The sequence below is a fragment of the Leuciscus leuciscus genome (assembly GCF_965113295.1).
Source record: "Leuciscus leuciscus genome assembly, chromosome: 12".
Lineage (NCBI taxonomy): Eukaryota > Metazoa > Chordata > Actinopteri > Cypriniformes > Leuciscidae > Leuciscus > Leuciscus leuciscus.
In genome coordinates, this window is record NC_138736.1 from 1,415,145 (window position 1) to 1,434,960 (window position 19,816).

General features: G+C 44.7%; 2 protein-coding genes and 1 long non-coding RNA gene across 4 annotated transcripts in view; 1 reads left to right on the forward strand and 2 right to left on the reverse strand.

Annotated features, from left to right (window-relative positions):
- LOC309510952 (uncharacterized protein) overlaps positions 1-19,816 on the reverse strand; it is a 229,888-nt gene that overhangs the window by 52,087 nt on the left and 157,985 nt on the right. The gene's annotated exons all lie outside the window — the stretch shown is intronic.
- The window catches only part of LOC309510950 (uncharacterized protein), a 123,504-nt gene that overhangs the window by 7,871 nt on the left and 95,817 nt on the right, over positions 1-19,816 (forward strand). The window lies entirely within an intron of this gene.
- On the reverse strand, positions 391-1,640 carry LOC309511243. Its single transcript, XR_014210553.1, has 2 exons — positions 697-1,640; positions 391-472 (listed from the first exon to the last, which is right to left on the reverse strand). It is a non-coding gene; the product is annotated as an uncharacterized lncRNA (long non-coding RNA).

Here is a 19,816-nt window from a genome sequence, read left to right on the forward strand (position 1 = left end):
TGCTGCCCACTGGTCCTAATGAAGTGATCTGAAGCTCTTCTATTTATATCTATCAATTCTTACAGATGCTGTTTCGTTCGGCCAATTAAGTCAATAACGCGAAAATGTGTCAAATCGAAAGTGCTAGGAGCAAGGGCTTAAGTTAGGTGCAAATTAGATTGCTATAAAAATTTAAATTTGTTTCACTCGCGGATATTTCTCTAAAGTGCCAATGCGTCTAACTGAAATACAGAATTATGTGAAGTTAAAATAAGAAAATAAAAAGAGAATCGAAGATGGCCTTACCTTGACTAAAATACAACGCTGCAATAACAGGATAACAGTGTATTCTAGAGAAAACCACTTGCGAGCTGTAGCAGCCCGGTTGAATAAAAGAAATTTGCTCTCTCACTGATGTTGTCGGTTTATTGTCCATAATGCCTTCACAATGCCATCAGAACACCTTCACAACACCTTCACAACACCGTAAGAGCTAAAACAGATAAATTAACATTATTGGAATTTGTAAATAATTCACGTACATATAGATGAAACAAAACAGTAGTCGATATAGCAACAAAATTACGAAATTAGTACTAACATTTACCATAAACAACTTAAATTACTCATAAATCAAACAAAACATATAAAAACATTCTTAAAGACAGGATATGTTATGTAACATTATACAAATGCATAAATATACATGATGTATACCTTGTACTCCTTTCCAACCAGGTGCTAAACAACAGACACAAAAATAAAATAAAATAAAATAAAATAAAACCAAACAGCGACTAGATGCCTAAATTCACTTAAAGGTGACCCTAAAACTAGAATTCAGATCCGTGAATCCGTGACCGCATGGTTCCGTGTCTCCGTCTGTCAGCAGAATGTGTGCGCGCTCTCTGTGCGCAAGCGATCTGTTAGCCTTTCCGGCAAGCCGCCTTTCAAAATAAAGGTCTCTATAGGTTAAATAACTAAGAGTGCAAAGTAAACTTCCAAAATATAATAAACACAATATTAAGAATATTAAACTAATATTAAGAAATATAGTATTACGATAATATCAGAATAATATATTAATACCCAAAACTAAATCAAATAACTGAGGGTTATTTACACTCCCACCAAATCATGAGTGACTACAAATCTCAAACTTTAATCATGAATGATTTCTAAAATGAATTACCCATGTTTAAGGCTAGATGTAAAAGAAAAACAAACATATTCTACTATGAACTGCATAAATCAAAGGATATGTCAGGAAGTTCAGGCTGCTTCTAGCAGCAGGACCAGCTTCTGCACTGGGCGATCAACTATTGAAGGCTTGTTCAGACGTTTACCATCCTTCCCCAGTTTTTTGTCTCCAAAACGTATCTTCACTCTTCTTACCAAGCCATCCTTGCCAACTACAGTCTCAATAACTTCTGCCAAGCGCCACTCATTCCTGGGCAGATCGTCTGCCTTCTCCAAGACTATATCTCCAACTTGCATGTTCCTTCTTGGTGTAAGCCAGCATTGTCTGGTTGCAATGTTAGACACATACTCCTTCTGCCAACGGCCCCAAAATTGCTCCGCTAAGTATTGGACATGGCGCCATCTCTTGCGAGCATATACGTCTTCTCTAACAAACTTGCCAGGGGGTGGTAGAGCTTGGGTAGTTTTCAAAGTCAGCAAGTGATTTGGGGTAAGGGGCTCAGGACTTTTAGGATCATTCAGATTGTCTACTGTGAGCGGTCGGCTATTTACAATGGCCATAGCCTCATAGAAGAAGGTCCGAAGGGAAGAATCATCAAGCCTTCCAGAAGATAAGGACAGAGTGGCATGAAGAACATTTCTCACAGTTCTAATCTGTCTCTCCCAAACTCCTCCTGTGTGACTTGAATGGGGTGCGTTGAAGACAAAGTCACATTGTTTTTCTGCTAAGAACGCTACCAGATGATTGGTGTCAATCTCTTTCATGGCCTTAGCAAACTCATTCTTAGCTCCAATGAAATTACTGCCTTGGTCGCACCTTATTTGACGAACTGCTCCTCTGATAGCGATGAAACAACGCAGGCCGTTGATAAAGGCGTCCGTGGACATGTCATCCAGCATCTCAACATGGACGGCTCTGCAACAGAAACAGGTAAAGAGAAGTCCATACCTCTTGTACGATTTACGGCCTTGTCTGGTGATGAATGGACCAAAAACATCCATTCCGCAGTACGTGAATGGAGGAGATGGATCTATACGCTCTGAGGGCAGGCTGGCCATTTTTTGCTCTTCTGTGGGTCTGCGAAGTTTACGACATCTCACACACCGTCGTACAAAGGAGGCTACAGTCCTATTTACTCCCGTTATCCAAAATCCTCTTGATCTGATCTCATTTATAGTTAAGCCTTTTCCTTGATGTTCAGTTTTTTCATGACAATCAGCGATCAGAAGTTTTGTAAGATGGTGTTCCTTTGGAATTATTACTGGATATTTAATGGAGTTAAGGACAGAAGAATTACAAAGCCTTCCTCCCACCTTGAGCAATCCGTCGTGGTCGACAAAGGCGTCTAGATTGCATAGCCTGTTGTTGCGTGGGAGTTGCTTGCCCTTACGGAGTAAGGCCATCTCTTCTGCATACATCTGACTCTGTAAGTCCTTGATGATGATGCACTTAGCATCCTCACGTTCTGCCACTGTACTGTGGTCACTTGACTTGTCCTTCCTGACTCTACGAAGTAGACGTGCAACTGCTTGGATGACTTTGGACCATGAGGACAACTTTGTGAGATGGTTGGATAAGCAGGAATACTGTACCGTTTGCGTGTTTAGTGACTGAGCCTTCTTGACCTCTGAGTCTCCAATTGGAAGTTGTGTGTTAACATCCACAGGGGGAGCCATTTGCCTTTCCCACAAGACATTCGGTCCTCTGAACCAGCTGGAAGTGACAAGATCATTGACACTCATTCCTCGTGATGCATAGTCGGCTGGATTTTCATCTGAGGGAATGTATCGCCACTGTTGAGGAGTTGTACTGTGATGAATTCTCTGAACTCGATTTGCGACGAACGTGTGGAAGCGGCGAGCTTCGTTGATTATATAGCCTAACACCACCTGAGAGTCAGTCCAGAAATATGCCTCTGCATCTGCAAGGGTCATTTCTTCCTTTAACAAATCATTCACTGCAACTGACACAACCGCAGCGGTCAACTCTAACCGAGGGATTGTAGTGACCTTAAGTGGGGCTACTCTAGATTTTGCCATGAGCAAAGCACAATGGACGTCACCTTGTTCGTTCTCAAGCCTAAGGTATGAGCACTGGCCATATCCTCTTGTGCTGGCGTCTGAGAAGTGATGAATTTCTCTCTTTGTGATTCTCTGAAATCCAGCAGGCACAATACAACGAGGCACCTTGATCTTCTCTAAGTTTTCAAGATCGGCCTTCCAATGCTCCCACCTTGGTCGCAAACTATCAGGTAAAGGATCATCCCAGCCCACGCCATTTCTGCACATTTCTTGCAGAACAGCCTTTCCTTTGAGCAAGAATGGTGCAAGAAACCCTAGGGGGTCGAACAATGAGGCCAGTATAGACAGTATGCCTCGACGGGTTGCTGGCTGGTCCCTTAGGTTGACACGAAATCTGAAGTTATCATGTTCCAGTTGCCAGTAAATGCCCAAGGCTCTTTCCAAAGGCTGGTCAGTGAGGGACAGATCGACAGCTGTAACATCCACAGCACACTCAGAGGGTGGTATGCTCTCCAAAACTGCCTTGTTGTTGGACACAAACTTATGCAATCTTAAACCTCCTAGTGCGCAAACCTGGCGAGCTTCTCGCGCCGACTGGATGGCCTTCTCTACACATTCAACACTGGAGACTCCATCATCCATGTAGAAATCTCGCATAATGAATTGTGAACCTAGGGGGTACAGATGTTCACCTTCTCTTGCAAGATGTTTCAGTCCGTAGTTAGCGCATCCAGGAGACGACGAGGCACCGAATAGATGTACTCTCATGCGAAATGTTTGAGGCTGTGAGTCGAAATCTCCATTTCTCCACCATAGAAATCGTAAGTAATCTCGATCTGCTTCGTCAACATGGAACTGGTGAAACATCCTCTCAATATCACACGTCAAGGCCACTGGATACCGTCTGAACCGCAAAAGAATTCCAATCAGGTTGTTCATCAGGTCAGGGCCTGTAAGTAGATGATCGTTCAAGCTGGACACTTCTTCGAGTGATACACCCCGTGATGAGGGATGTACCATTTTTCTCCTTTCTTTCCTTCATCAATGACTCTCTCTGCATCACCATTCTCTATTACGTCTTCCATGAACTTCACATAATGCTCTCTGTATTCCTGGTCCTTAATTAATCTCCGCTTTAGATGTTGAAGTCTCATGACAGCAAGAGGCTCATTATCTGGAAGATAGGGTCTTTTCTTGAATGGAAGGGGCATTTCTAAATGGCTGTCTTCGTTCATTTTGATGTTTTCTTCCAGTTTATTCAAGAACATAATGTCCTCTTGAGACACCACTCTTGAGTTTTCTTTAGTATCCTTGAAATCTGACTCCAGCACTTTGATAACGTCAGCTGGCGTTACAGAAGGGATCTCCTTAATAGATACTCTGTGACACATGCTAACACCGCTTTGTGACTCATAATGTGTCAAGGAAGGGCCCACGATGCTCCATCCGAGATCCGTGCGAACAGCATATGGCTCATTGTCAGCTCCAAGAATCACTTCCCTGGGTGCTAAAGCTCTGGGACAATTACATCCCAATAATAGACCAACTTCACAGTCTTGAAGCAGGGGAATTCTGTCTGCCAGAGGAGCAAGATGTTTCCAACACCTGGCAGTCTCACTGGTAGGGATATGGGCGCGATCCACAGGGATACATTCCTTAGTGTATGCAGGGGGAAGTTCTAGAATTACCGTAGAATTAAAACCTCTGACTCGAAGACCGGAAACTCTTTCACTTGATATCAACGAATCTCTTCCAACCATGGTAGTGAGCCTAAGTGTCACTGGGCATGAGTCAACCTTTAGACTTTGGCTTACTGCATATTCGACGAAGACCGTGTCGCTTTGTGTGTCTAACAGAGCATAGATGAGTTTCTCAGAGGCTGGGTCATTTTGTGAGGACAACCACACTGGCACAATCATTGAGGTGTTAGCAGATGTGCATCCAGATTCTACACTTAAAGACGTCGTCACAACCCTTTCGTGTGTGTTCTCAGGGCTTTGGGCAGGGGAGGACTTCACCCTTCTTTCGAAGCTGTCATCGTGTAAGCAGGTAGGATGTCTTCCCTTGCAGGTATCACAGCTATGTCTGGAACGACAGTCTCTGGCACTGTGACCGAGCTTCAAACATCCGTAGCACAGCTTAGTATCCTTTATGAATTGTCGCCGCTCTTCAAGAGACTTTGCAGAGAATTTAGAGCAATCATGAATCTGATGTTCACCGTTTCGACAGAACAGACATGGTTTAGAGACTTTACTAGTGTGCTTCGGATTCTCATATTGTGTGATTATCTTTGTGTGGAAGACATTAGCTTTGTTCTTACTAACTTTGAGGTTATGTTTCTCCTTATTAGCTTCAGAAGTGTGAAGAGCATAGAAGGAAGTGACTGGGTTGCAGGCTACCTCGGCCTCAACTGACATGAAGTTAGCGAAATCATGGAAAGGTGGGAAATCTTGAGTCTCACTCAGTGTTTGCGTAGCTTGACGATTCCAGCGGGCAGCCGCCCAATCAGGAAGTTTACTGACGAGTTTTCTGTTTTCCTCACAATCATTCAATATTTCCAGTCCCTTAACATGAGGCATAGCATCTTTACATGCATTCAGGAAATCTGAGAAATTTCTGAGTCCTTCAGCGTCCTTGGGCTGTATTCTGGGCCAGCATGCAAGTTTCTCTCGGAATGCTCTTTGTACAATGAACGGCTGTCCATAGCGATCCTGAAGTCTTTTCCATGCGTCCTTGTAAGCTTCCTCATCATTTCTGTAAAACATCCCTTCTAGAGTTTTCCGAGCGGAACCAGTGACATACTTCTTCAAGTAGTATAACTTGTCTGCTGAGGAGATATGTCTTTTGTCGATGAGTGATTGAAAAGAAGCCTTCCATTCAATAAAGTGAATGGGGTCACCACTGAAGACTGTAGGCTCTGGCATAGGAAGTCTGTTCAGCGTTATACTGTCTTGAACAGCCTGTGCAAGGTAAGACACATCAGCATTGAGAGTTGGCGATGATGTTTTTTCATTGAGTGTTGGCTTAATTGAGGATGAATACACAGGTTCTTGTGTAGGAATGCTTACAGGTTGCTGCAGCTCGTGATTTTGATTAGCAGAGGAAATTATTTCTTCCTTGTCATACACTTCTAGTCTGGCTCTAGCTGCTCTTACCTCCTTGAACGCGTGTAATCTTTCAAACTCACTCCTTTGAGCATCAAGTTCTCTTCTTTGCCTTTCTTCTAGAAGTTGTATTCTTTCCTTTTGTTCCTTTTCCTCCAATATTGTTGCATATTCTGCTTCCTTTGCTGCAAGCTCTGCTTCTGCCTCTATTCGTTTAGCCATCAGTATGGAATTCAGTGAAGGTTGACTTATGGGTGTACTTGACTTGGAGCTGATACGCGAGACCGTAGAACCATAGACGGAGCGAGCATAATCTCGATCAAGTAATTCACGAAGACGCCCTCTTACTCTTTCACCGTCTAGGTCTCCATCAACACCTGAGATCCTCTCATAAGCAATCTTTACTATATCCTTCGTCACAGCGTCACAAGCATCAATCCGTCTTCTTGTATCAGTAGGAGGAGTAACATAACTGCGAACTCTCATGTATGCGTTCATTACATTGTCTCTTTCATTTTCCAATGTGTCTATAAGTGTTGCTAGCTGACTCTCAGGAATGTCTGTTTTCAGCTGCCCTCTTGCCTTTCGAGCCTCAGCTTTCCATTGCTCATATGCGTGCATGAGCCTTCTCTCTGCCTTTTGTGACTCCTCTCTTTGATATGCGAGCATCTTTTCTGTTGGAATTCGTGCACGACCAGATCGACGTACTTCATCTGTTTTTACACCATCAGAATGTTCATCTATCTCATCTTCAGAATCTCTGCTTTGAGAAGGTAGGATTTTTAATGCTTCCATTTCTTTCACAGGAGTGCACGACTTGGATCCTTGGTCTGTCATAATTTACATCAGCAAATGGAATCAATAGGAAAAGCTCTTACTGTAGCAGCCCGGTTGAATAAAAGAAATTTGCTCTCTCACTGATGTTGTCGGTTTATTGTCCATAATGCCTTCACAATGCCATCAGAACACCTTCACAACACCTTCACAACACCGTAAGAGCTAAAACAGATAAATTAACATTATTGGAATTTGTAAATAATTCACGTACATATAGATGAAACAAAACAGTAGTCGATATACATTTACATTTAGTCATTTAGCAGACGCCTTTGTCCAAAGCGACTTACAAATTAGGACAAAATTCAGCGAGTCATCATAAAGAGGCAAAAGCAACAACAACGCAAGAAGTGCTCAAAATACGAAGTTCAGGTATTATTCAGAGTAGCATAAGCCTGATAAGTGATGTTTCAAAGGGAAAGGAAATTTTTTTCTTTTTTTTTTCTATAAGGTTAAGTGCTCACGGAAGAGATTGGTTTTCAGCTGTCTTTTGAATGTTGTCAGGGATTCTGCATTCCGGATGAGGGTGGGGAGAGCGTTCCACCAGCATGGAACTGTGAATGAGAAAGTTCTGGAAAGTGATTTTGTGGCTTTCTGTGATGGAACCACGAGACGTCGCTCGTTGACCGATCGTAGGTGTCTGGTAGGGATGTAGACTCGTAGGAGTGAGTGAAAGTAGGAGGGAGCTGAGCCTGTGATAGTTCTGTAAGCAAGCGTCAGTGCCTTGAACTTGATGCGAGCAGCGAGAGGTAGCCAGTGCAGAGAGATGAACAGAGGAGTGACGTGGGCCCTCTTGGGCTCGTTGAAGACAAGACGAGCTGCAGCATTCTGGATCATCTGTAGGGGTTTGGTTGCACATGCTGGAAGTCCAGCCAGAAGAGCATTGCAGTAGTCAAGCCTAGAGATGACCAGGGCCTGGACGATAAGTTGTGTTGCATGCTCAGTTAGGAAAGGCCTGATTTTCCTGATGTTGTGCAGTGCAAACCTGCATGATCGAGCTGTCTTTGAAATGTGATCTGTGAAGGTCAGCTGGTCATCAAACGTTACTCCAAGATTTCTGACCGATCTTGATGGGGTGATTAATGATGACTCTAGCTGGATGGTGAAGTCGTGCTGTAGAGACGGATTGGCAGGGAGGACGAGAAGCTCAGTCTTTGCCAGGTTGAGCTGCAGGTGATGTTCCTTCATCCATGTGGAGATGTCCGCCAGACAGCTTGAGACCCGTGCAGCTACTGTGGGATCATCTGGTTGAAAGGAGAGGAAGAGCTGCGTGTCATCAGCATAGCAGTGGTAGGAAAAACCGTGTGCCTGTATGATGTGTCCCAGTGATGTGGTGTAGATGGAGAAGAGGAGGGGACCAAGAACTGAACCCTGGGGAACACCTGTGGTCAGCTGATGTGCTCTGGATACCTCACCTCTCCATGCGACCTTGAAGGACCTACCTGTGAGATAGGACTCAAACCAGTGGAGTGAAGTTCCTGTGATGCCCAGTGATGAGAGGGTGGACATAAGGATCTGATGATTCACCGTATCGAAGGCAGCAGACAGATCCAGGAGAATGAGGACTGAAGATTTAGAAGCAGCTTTTGCGATCCGTAGGGCTTCTGTGACTGACAGTAATGCAGTCTCAGTTGAATGTCCTTTCTTGAAGCCAGATTGGTTGACATCCAGCTGGTTGTTTAGAGACAAGAAGGATGTTAGTTGGTTGAAGACAGCTCTTTCAAGTGTCTTCGCAATGAATGGTAGGAGAGAGATAGGTCTGTAATTCTCTACAAATGATGTGTTTAGCGTGGGTTTTTTGAGCAGTGGAGTAACCCGAGCCTGCTTGAATGCTGTAGGGAAGGTGCCAGTATGGAGGGATGAGTTGATGATGTGTGTGAGTGATGGTAGAAGTGTGGGAGAGATGGCTTGTAGAAGGTGTGAGGGGATGGGGTCAAGCGGGCAGGTGGTAGGGTGACTGGAGAGGAGAAGTGTAGATACTTCTTCCTCGGTTAGCGAAGAAAAGGAGGACAGAGGGGTATTGGCTGTGGAAGGGGTCGGTCTGGGTTCCTGTGTGTGTGGAGCTGAGAACTGACTGCTGATAGCTGTTGTTTTGTTGGTGAAGAAGTGCGCAAAATCGTCAGCAGTTAAGGAGGAGGCGGGTGGTGGTGGAGGTGGACAGAGGAGAGAGTTGAATGTCTTGAAGAGTAATCGTGTGTTGGAGGAGCTGTTGATCTTGTTGTGGAAGTATGAAGATTTTGCAGCATGAACATCAACAGAAAAGGAGCAGAGGAGAGATTGATACATACTCAGGTCAGATGCGTCTTTTGATTTGTGCCATTTCCTCTCCGCTGCCCTGAGTTCGGTCCGGTGTTCCCGAAGAACCTCAGATAACCAGGGGTTAGAGGGAGTAGCGCGTGCTGGCCTGGAGGAGAGAGGGCAGATAATGTCTAGAGAAGAGATTAGAGTGGAGCATAAGGTGTCCGTTGCGGTATTCACATCCAGAGATGAGAATTGTGAGGGTGGGGGAAGAGAGGATGATACGGCAGAGGAAAGATGGGAGGGGGAAAGTGAGCGCAGGTTTCGTCTGAAAGTGACTGGTGGTGGGGGTGGTGGTGCAGGGGTAGAGAGTTGTAGACTGAAAGTAATGAGGAAATGATCTGAAACGTGGAGAGGTGTCACCAGGATGTTTTCTGTGGTGCAGTTGCGTGTGTAAACCAGGTCCAGTTGGTTGCCTGATTTGTGAGTAGCTGTGGTGATGAGTCGTTTGAGATCGAAAGAGGCTAGGAGAGAGGTGAAGTCTGTTGCATGTGGCTTTTCGAGATGAATGTTGAAGTCACCGAAGACTAGTAGTGGGGTGCCGTCCTCAGGGAAAGTGGACAGCAGCACATCCAGCTCATCTACAAAGTTACCCAGCTGACCTGGGGGGCGATAAATGACTACAATATGGATTTTAATGGGAGTTGTAAGTGTAATAGCATGATATTCAAATGAGTTGTTGTTGCATAGAGAAGAGAGCGTGGAGTATTTGCAATTGTTAGAAACGAGAAGCCCTGTACCCCCACCTCTCCCAGACTGGCGAGGGGAGTGGGAGAAGGAGAAATTGCTAGAGAGAGCAGCAGGGGTTGCTGAGTCTTCTGGACGAATCCAGGTCTCAGTCAGCCCCAAGATATTAAGAGTAGAATGAGATGCAAAGGCTGGAATGAAGTCAGCTTTATTGACTGCTGACTGACAATTCCATAGACCCACGGAAAGAGAGAGAGGAGTATGTGAGGATGTGAGGATGGGACGCAGATTGGCAATATTGCGCTGTCTATTGCGCGTGATGAAAGGACGTTGCCGAGAGATAACAGGAATGTATTGAAAGCACATGTTGATTAAGGTGAACAATAAGATAAGTAGAGGGAAGAAAAAGGGAAGAGGAGATACGTAAGTGCCTTTCTGGTGTCCTTGCTCGGTGGAGTCGCACAGGTAGAGTCGCTGGTCTTTACCCGAGTCGGTCTTCACACGAGGAGCCTGAACGCTTCCGCTGACGCTTCCGCGACAGCGTGCAAATTACACAGATATACAGATAATGCTCTCACCGCTTGAGTGAGTACAGCTGTTTCGTTCGGGCAATTAAGTCAATAACGGCAAAATGTGTCAAATCTAAAGTGCTAGGAGCAATTGGGCTTAAGTTACGTGCAAATTAGATTGCTATAAACATTTACATGTGTTTCGTTCGCGGCTATTTCTCTAAAGTGCCAATGCGTCTAACTGAAATACAGGATTATGTGAAATAAAAATTTACAAAAGAACAAGAGAATCGAAGATGGCCTTACCTTGACTAAAATATAGCACTGAAATATCAGGAGAACAAGGTATTCAAGAGAAAACCACTTGCGAGCTGCGTGCCTCTAGTATGCTGCCCGCTGGTCCTATTGAAGTGATCTGAAGCCCTTCTATTTATGTCTATCAATTCTTACAGATGCTGTTTCGTTCGGGCAATTAAGTCAATAACGGCAAAATGTGTCAAATCTAAAGTGCTAGGAGCAATTGGGCTTAAATTACGTGCAAATTAGATTGCTATAAACATTTACATGTGTTTCGTTCGCGGCTATTTCTCTAAAGTGCCAATGCGTCTAACTGAAATACAGGATTATGTGAAATTAAAATTTACAAAAGAACAAGAGAATCGAAGATGGCCTTACCTTGACTAAAATATAGCACTGAAATATCAGGAGAACAAGGTATTCTAGAGAAAACCACTTGCGAGCTGCGTGCCTCTAGTATGCTGCCCGCTGGTCCTATTGAAGTGATCTGAAGCCCTTCTATTTATATCTATCAATTCTTACAGATGCTGTTTCGTTCGGGCAATTAAGTCAATAACGGCAAAATGTGTCAAATCTAAAGTGCTAGGAGCAATTGGGCTTAAGTTACGTGCAAATTAGATTGCTATAAACATTTACATGTGTTTCGTTCGCGGCTATTTCTCTAAAGTGCCAATGCGTCTAACTGAAATACAGGATTATGTGAAATTAAAATTTACAAAAGAACAAGAGAATCGAAGATGGCCTTACCTTGACTAAAATATAGCACTGAAATATCAGGAGAACAAGGTATTCTAGAGAAAACCACTTGCGAGCTGCGTGCCTCTAGTATGCTGCCCGCTGGTCCAGATATAGCAACAAAATTACGAAATTAGTACTAACATTTACCATAAACAACTTAACAGAGGTGGAAAGAGTACTGAAAATTTGTACTCAAGTACAAGTACCGTTACATTACTGAAATAATACTCAATTACAAGTAAAAGTACTGGTGTCAAAAAAGTACTTAAGTAAAAGTACAAATTACTCTTCTCAAAAACTACTCAGAGTACTAGTTACTAGTTACTTTTTAGCTGGCGATAGTTAATGTATTACCAATAAATATTCAGCCAAATCATAGATTTATGTAGAAAATAGCTACTTTTAACACGTTTTTTTACCTTATTGTCGAAGGACATTAATAAGTGGTCATGATACTGGAATTTCTAACTTCAATATGATACCTTGAAATATATCAGTATTTTTAATACCATCGGGAAAACGCCTCGGTTACGACTGTAACCTCGGTTCCCTGAAGAGGGAACGAGCGTTGCGTCGAAAACTGACGCTATGGGAACGCTTTGCGTGATGACGTCTTGAAGCACATGTAAAATCAGTCCAATGGTGTGGCGGAACGTCAGAGGCGGGTGACGTCACGTACCAGGAAGCTATAAAAGCCGGCCCGAAACAGAAAACGAAAGCTTCGTAAAGTCTGAAGTCGCGCTGACAGGCATGAAGGAGATATGGCAAGGCGACGCAACGCTCGTTCCCTCTTCAGGGAACCGAGGTTACAGTCGTAACCGAGGCGTTCCCTTTCAGGGGAACTCCCGTTGCGTCGAAAACTGACGCTATGGGAATGTCTATACCAACGCCTCCATAGCTACAAATGTCTGTCCTGTGTGTAATCATGTGAGCAGCACTAAGAAGACAAAACATGAGACCCTGGAGTAGAGTCTAAATCCAGAGAGTAGAACCTGACGAAGGTGTGCGGTGAGGACCAGCCTGCCGCATCACAGACGTCCTGTAACGATACTCCTGATATAAGGGCCTTAGAGGCCGCCATACTCCTAGTAGAGAGCGACCGGACAGCCAAAGGAGAAGGCTGTCCAGCCGCCTCATAAGCCAGTGAGATAGTCTCAACCACCCACTTGCTCATCCTTTGCTTAGACACTGGACCTCCCTTGTTAGGGGAGCAAAAGTCACTTTTACGCCACAGGGCAGCTCTGTGGACATACGCGTCTAACGCCCGAACAGGGCAAAGCAAATTATTCGCCTCCTGGTCCGATTTCGAAAGGGAGGAGGACCTCCAAGTGCCACGAAGGAAACGAGATACCAAGGGGTCTTTCCCCACAGACATTCCACCCAAAGGACTGTGGTAAGCACCTATGGCCGCCACATAGACCTTTAAAGTGGACGGGGTCAGACCTGCAGTGAACCGTTCCTGCAGGAACTCCAGCACTGTACCAATTGGGCAGTGGACTGGGTCCAACCGACGGTCACTACACCAAGAAGTGAATACTCTCCACTTCAGGGCATAAAGTTTCCTCGTGGAGGGAGCTCTGGACTGTAGAATGGTCTCAACAACCTCGGTTGAGAGACCTGACTCTATGAGCTGGGCCCCCTCAGAGGCCAAGCCCACAGGTTCCACAGTTCTGGCCGAGGGTGAAATATCGAGCCCTCTGCCTGGGACAGAAGGTCCCTCCTGACGGGTAACTCCAGAGGATGCCCGTCGAGGAGGGACACAATATCGGGAAACCATACTCTGCCCGGCCAGCGCGGGGCTATAAGAAGTAGATGGACCCGGTCCCTGCGAACTCTTTCCAGAACTCCCGGGAGCAGAGCAACTGGGGGAAAGGCGTACAGACATAGCCTCGGCCACGTCTGTACCATAGCATCCAGTCCCAGAGGAGCTGGATGCGTGAAGGAGAACCAAAGTGGACAGTGAGACGTCTCTCGAGACGCAAACAGATCCACTTATAATTTCCATATCAGCTCCACCACCTCGGGGGTGGAGCCACCATTCCCCGGGCCTCGGCCCCTGTCTCGACAGAGTGTCTGCTCCTATATTCTGGACCCCGGGGATGTAGGCTGCCTTGAGTGACAGCAACTTCCCCTGGGACCACAAGAGGATATGGCATGCCAGCGCAAACCCCCTTGATATAGGCGACTACCGACGTGTTGTCCGTATGTACTACACATGGTGTCCCCTGAGACCTGTGATAAAGCTCCTCAGAGCCCGGAAGACAGCTAACATCTCTAGGCTATAGAATGCCAGGAACGATGATGGTCTTCCCACAGACCTTGAGATGAGCGACCCTCAGGATCGCTCCCCAACCCGTGAGGGAAGCATCCGTCGTTAGCAGTTTGCGACGACAAGGAGCTCCCAGCACTGGGCCCTGGGACAGGAACCAAGGTTTCTTCCACATAACCAAGGCACGTAGGCATCACCGCGTGACCTTGATTGTGCGAAATGGGTTGCCCCTCGGGGAAAAACCCTCTGGTCCTGAGCCACCACTGCAGGGGCCTCATGTGCAGCAGTCCAAAAGGTATCCCGTTGGAAGCTGCTGCCATGAGACCCAACAGTCTCTGGAACTGTTTGACAGTGAGTAGCTGGCCTAGCTTTACACTTCTCACAGCTGCCAGGATGGAATCGAAGCGTGGCGATGACAGGCGCGCCTGCATCGACACTGAATCCCAAACCACGCCTAAAAAAGTGGTCCTCTAAAATGGAGAAAGCACACTCTTCTTGGCGTTCAGCCGTAACCCCAACTCTTTCATATGGGCGAGAACAACATCTCGATGTTGAACCGCCATCTAATGCGACTGAGCTAAAATCAACCAATCGTCGATGTAGTTCGTGATGCGAATACCCCGGAGGCGCAGAGGCGCCAGAGCTGCATCCACGCATTTGGTGAAAGTGCGGGGTGATAAAGCCAGGCCGAATGGAAGAACTCGATATTGGTATGCTTTGCCCCCGAAAGCAAACCTCAGGAACTTCCAATGACACGGACGGATGGAAATATGCGTCCTTGAGGTCTATCGTGACAAACCAGTCCTCGGACCTGATCTGTGGCACGATTTGTCTCAAGGTTAACATTTTGAACTTGAGCTGCATGGCTGACTCGTACAGAACTCGAAGATCTAAAATGGGACGCAATCCCCCGTCCTTTTTTGGAACTATGAAGTACCGGCTGTAAAACCCGGTTTCCCTGTTGGAGGGGGGTACATATTCTATGGCCCCTTTCTCTAACAGAGTGTTTACTTCCTGTTCCATAACCAGAACCTGCTCGGGGCCCACCACTGTGGGCAGGACCCCCATAAACCGCGGTGGGCGTTAATAGAATTGTATCTAATACCCTTTTTCCACGGTCTGCAGGACCCAACGAGAAACATTTGACAGTAGCTTCCACGCTGTCAAAGATTCTACTAGAGGTACCAGTCTCTCGAGACTGGTTTCTGGATTTTGTTGCTGTTGAGTAGTCGGTTCGTCGCCCTGTAACGGCGCACCGGCAGGGAACGACCAAACAGACTGCTCCAGCACCCTCCTCAGAGGGGGCGGGCATCCCGAGGCCACTACGTTTCCGGGTGGACCTTGAGATATGTGCTCGCCGGAGACCGCTGCGCCCTGTAACACCGGAGGCGGCAGGGTTGGCAGAACGGTCCCCTGAGGGCACCGAAGAGACGGCACCGTATTTTTCTCCTGCTGTTGAGTAGTCGGTTCGTCGCCCTGTAACGGCGCACCGGCAGGGAACGACCAAACAGACTGCTCTAGCACCCTCCTCAGAGGGGGCGGGCATCCCGAGGCCACTACGTTTCCGGGTGGACCTTGAGATATGTGCTCGCCGGAGACCGCTGCGCCCTGTAACACCAGAGGTGGCAGGGTTGGCAGAACGGTCCCCTGAGGGCACCGAAGAGAGACGGGCACCGTGAAAAGAGGTGTTAACCGCTCTGCTTCGGGGGGACTACCCTCATTTGTCCTGAGCCCTCAGACATCAGGACTTTTTCCCAGCAGCCTTCTTGGCGGTAATAACGGTCCGCAGATCCGTTTTACCCCTCGAAGACTGCTGGGTTTGAGAGCGCCCTCCGTGTCCCCGAGATTTTTGTGGGGGAGCACGAGAGGACACACTCTGTTTTTGAGTGGCACGATGTTCAGCGCTCTTTTTAGAGGAGTGAGGCTGCTCCCGCTCAGCAGCCTCAATGAAAGAACGGCGGGGGAGAAGTTTTTGTAATGCAGCTGCCTGTTTAGCAGCTTCCTGAGATTTAGCTACCGCACTGTTTACTGCATCACCAAATAAACCAACAGTGGAAACTGGAGCATCTAAGAGAACGTGCTTTTCTTTCTCTTTTATATCACTCAAATTGAGCCACAGATGCCTCTCAGTGGCCACCAGGGCTGCCATAGACCGCCCGATTGATTTAGCGGTCTCCTTGGTGGCCCTGAGAGACAGATCTGTGGCTCTGCGTAGTTCAGCCACTGTGTCAGGACCAATTCCCCCGCCCTCCTCTAAATCCCCCAATAATTCTGCCTGATAGGCTTGCATAATAGACATCGTATGCAGACACGCTGCAGCTTGACCAGCGGCTGCATACGATTTATGAACCAGAGATGATGTGAATTTTACTGGCTTAGAGGGAAGTGAAGGAGCTTTCAGGGAAGATGCCGTTGCTGGAGAGAGATAGCTCGCAAGCGTCTCCTCCACCTTCGGCATCTCCCCATAACCATATTCTTTAAATTTGTGAATGGAAGAATAGTGGGATGTTTGTGGTGCATACACTCTGTATGAAACCGGACGTCATCACGCAAAGCGTTCCCATAGCGTCAGTTTTCGACGCAACGGGAGTTCCCCTGAAAGGGAACTACCACATACTAAATATTTTAATATCTACATTTTTGTCCATCCATTTTGTCAAGGCAATCATTATTTTCAAGCATCGAAAAGCACAACACTCATTGTAACAGTAATCTATTTGAATGGAAAAGTTTAATTCAAGTCTTCTGAAGAGACACGTCCACTTTATACAGTGAGATTTTAATTTAGGCTTTTGTTTACATATTTAAATATTGATCAATAACCATTACAATAATCTAACTTAAATATTTACTCACTCAGTGTATTTGTCTTTACAATAGGGTAACGTTAACTGTTGCAATAGCTCACACACAGCACAAGGAAGCTTGATTTCAAACTGAATTTAATTTGCAAAAATGAAAATTTTTCATAACTTTTGACAACGTTTAATTAAAGAGCATGGAGAGATTGGAGCTGGACGTCATTTGAGTCTGCAGTGAGAACCACTTGGAGAGATTTGCGATTGCACATGATATGATATGACACAGTCCGAGAGCGCACACTCAATATTCGAGTCCAGTTCATTCGTATCTGAGAGCTCGCGTCCAGTTTTCTGCGATTACATGAATGTGCCCTCGCGCTATAATATTGCACTCGTGACATTTGCCATTAAAATATGCCATAGAAACTTGCAGGTATTAATACAATTATGCGTAATAGGCCTACCTGCAATCCCGTGCTGAGAGGAGGCGGGTGTGTCAAACTCGCTGTCGTTGAGATGAGATAAGAGAATGCACAGCTGGTAACGTTATAGTGTCGGTGTAGGCTATAGGCCAAAATGAGTATTGACAGATATTTTAGTATTGATATGTATAAAAATATAGATATTTTGACAATACTACGATGTAGATTGTTGTTTCTCCAAACTTTCAGTCCAGCCATCAATCACTCTGAGCTCCTCGCCTCCTTCACTTATGATCAGCTCTTCAAAACCTGCGACTGCGGCGGGGGATATCAGGGGGGTTATTGGTCCGTTTACGATCTAATATTTTTATTGGCCAATTCAAATTGTACTCAGTAACGAAATGTGATTTTACAAGTAGCGAAGTAGATTACTTAGTTTAATATGTACTTGAGTACAAGTAAAATTACAGATTTAAAAATATACTCAAAAAAGTACAAGTACCCAAAAAAACGACTTAATTACAGTAACATGAGTAGTTGTAATTCGTTACTTCCACCTCTGCAACTTAAATTACTCATAAATCAAACAAAACATATAAAAACATTCTTAAAGACAGGATATGTTATGTAACATTATACAAATGCATAAATATACATGATGTATACCTTGTACTCCTTTCCAACCAGGTGCTAAACAACAGACACAAAAATAAAATAAAATAAAATAAAATAAAATAAAATAAAATAAAATAAAACAGCGACTAGATGCCTAAATTCACTTAAAGGTGACCCTAAAACTAGAATTCAGATCCGTGAATCCGTGACCGCATGGTTCCGTGTCTCCGTCTGTCAGCAGAATGTGTGCGCGCTCTCTGTGCGCAAGCGATCTGTTAGCCTTTCCGGCAAGCCGCCTTTCAAAATAAAGGTCTCTATAGGTTAAATAACTAAGAGTGCAAAGTAAACTTCCAAAATATAATAAACACAATATTAAGAATATTAAACTAATATTAAGAAATATAGTATTACGATAATATCAGAATAATATATTAATACCCAAAACTAAATCAAATAACTGAGGGTTATTTACACGAGCTGCGTGCCTCTAGTATGCTGCCCGCTGGTCCTAATGAAGTGATCTGAAGCTCTTCTATTTATATCTATCAATTCTTACAGATGCTGTTTCGTTCGGCCAATTAAGTCAATAACGCGAAAATGTGTCAAATCGAAAGTGCTAGGAGCAAGGGCTTAAGTTAGGTGCAAATTAGATTGCTATAAAAATTTAAATTTGTTTCACTCGCGGCTATTTCTCTAAAGTGCCAATGCGTCTAACTGAAATACAGAATTATGTGAAGTTAAAATGAGAAAATAAAAAGAGAATCGAAGATGGCCTTACCTTGACTAAAATACAACGCTGCAATAACAGGAGAACAGTGTATTCTAGAGAAAACCACTTGCGAGCTGCGTGCCTCTAGTATGCTGCCCGCTGGTCCTAATGAAGTGATCTGAAGCTCTTCTATTTATATCTATCAATTCTTACAGATGCTGTTTCGTTTGGCCAATTAAGTCAATAACGCGAAAATGTGTCAAATCGAAAGTGCTAGGAGCAAGGGCTTAAGTTAGGTGCAAATTAGATTGCTATAAAAATTTAAATTTGTTTCATTCGCGGCTATTTCTCTAAAGTGCCAATGCGTCTAACTGAAATACAGAATTATGTGAAGTTAAAATGAGAAAATAAAAAGAGAATCGAAGATGGCCTTACCTTGACTAAAATACAACGCTGCAATAACAGGAGAACAGTGTATTCTAGAGAAAACCACTTGCGAGCTGCGTGCCTCTAGTATGATGCCCGCGGGTTAGCATCACTAACCTTGCAGATGCTCCTGCAACGAGGATAAATGGAGCTCAGATCCGTGTCGGCAACAGCCTGGAAAATAATGGCAACAATAATGAGCTGTAAGTATTGTCTCTCTCTTAATACTTTCACAAATGGTTTGAAATTTTTTTAATTAGATAACATTACTTTGAATAAATCCTTTTAATTCAAACTTGTCTTTGACTGAAGTATATTTAACATGCTTCATGCCGTTTTGATCCGCCCCTCTCTATTTCTCTGTGTTTCTTCACAGGGCTGTGACTGTTGTGTCCATCCCACTTGGAGAGACAAAAACATTTGAGTTTAAGCCTATTAAGGGCCGATATGTCAACATTATTATACCTGGGCGCAATGAATATCTCACTCTGTGTGAGGTTGAGGTGTTTTCAGGTGAGCAATAAAAGTAGAGAGACATGCTATGTAGACATTTGTACTATTTATACTATGTGTATGTTGCCTTAATAAATGTTTTCTGATTTCATTGCCAGATTAATTGGAATGAGAAGATGTTACGCCACAGTCCACTGATCCTACAAACAAAATACCAAACTATGTTTTTTTTCTGAGCAATACTATTATTGCACTTTTTTCATTGTTTTCATTTTACCTATATGCAAATTTTATCCTTAAGATAAAAGATAAGTTTCAGTGCACATTAAGGTTTGAAATGGTTTTTAAAATGCAAAACTCACATCCAGGACCCTCACCATCAGCACTGGCGCCCCCCAAGGGTGCGTTCTCTCCCCACTGCTCTTCTCCCAGTACACTAATGACTGCACT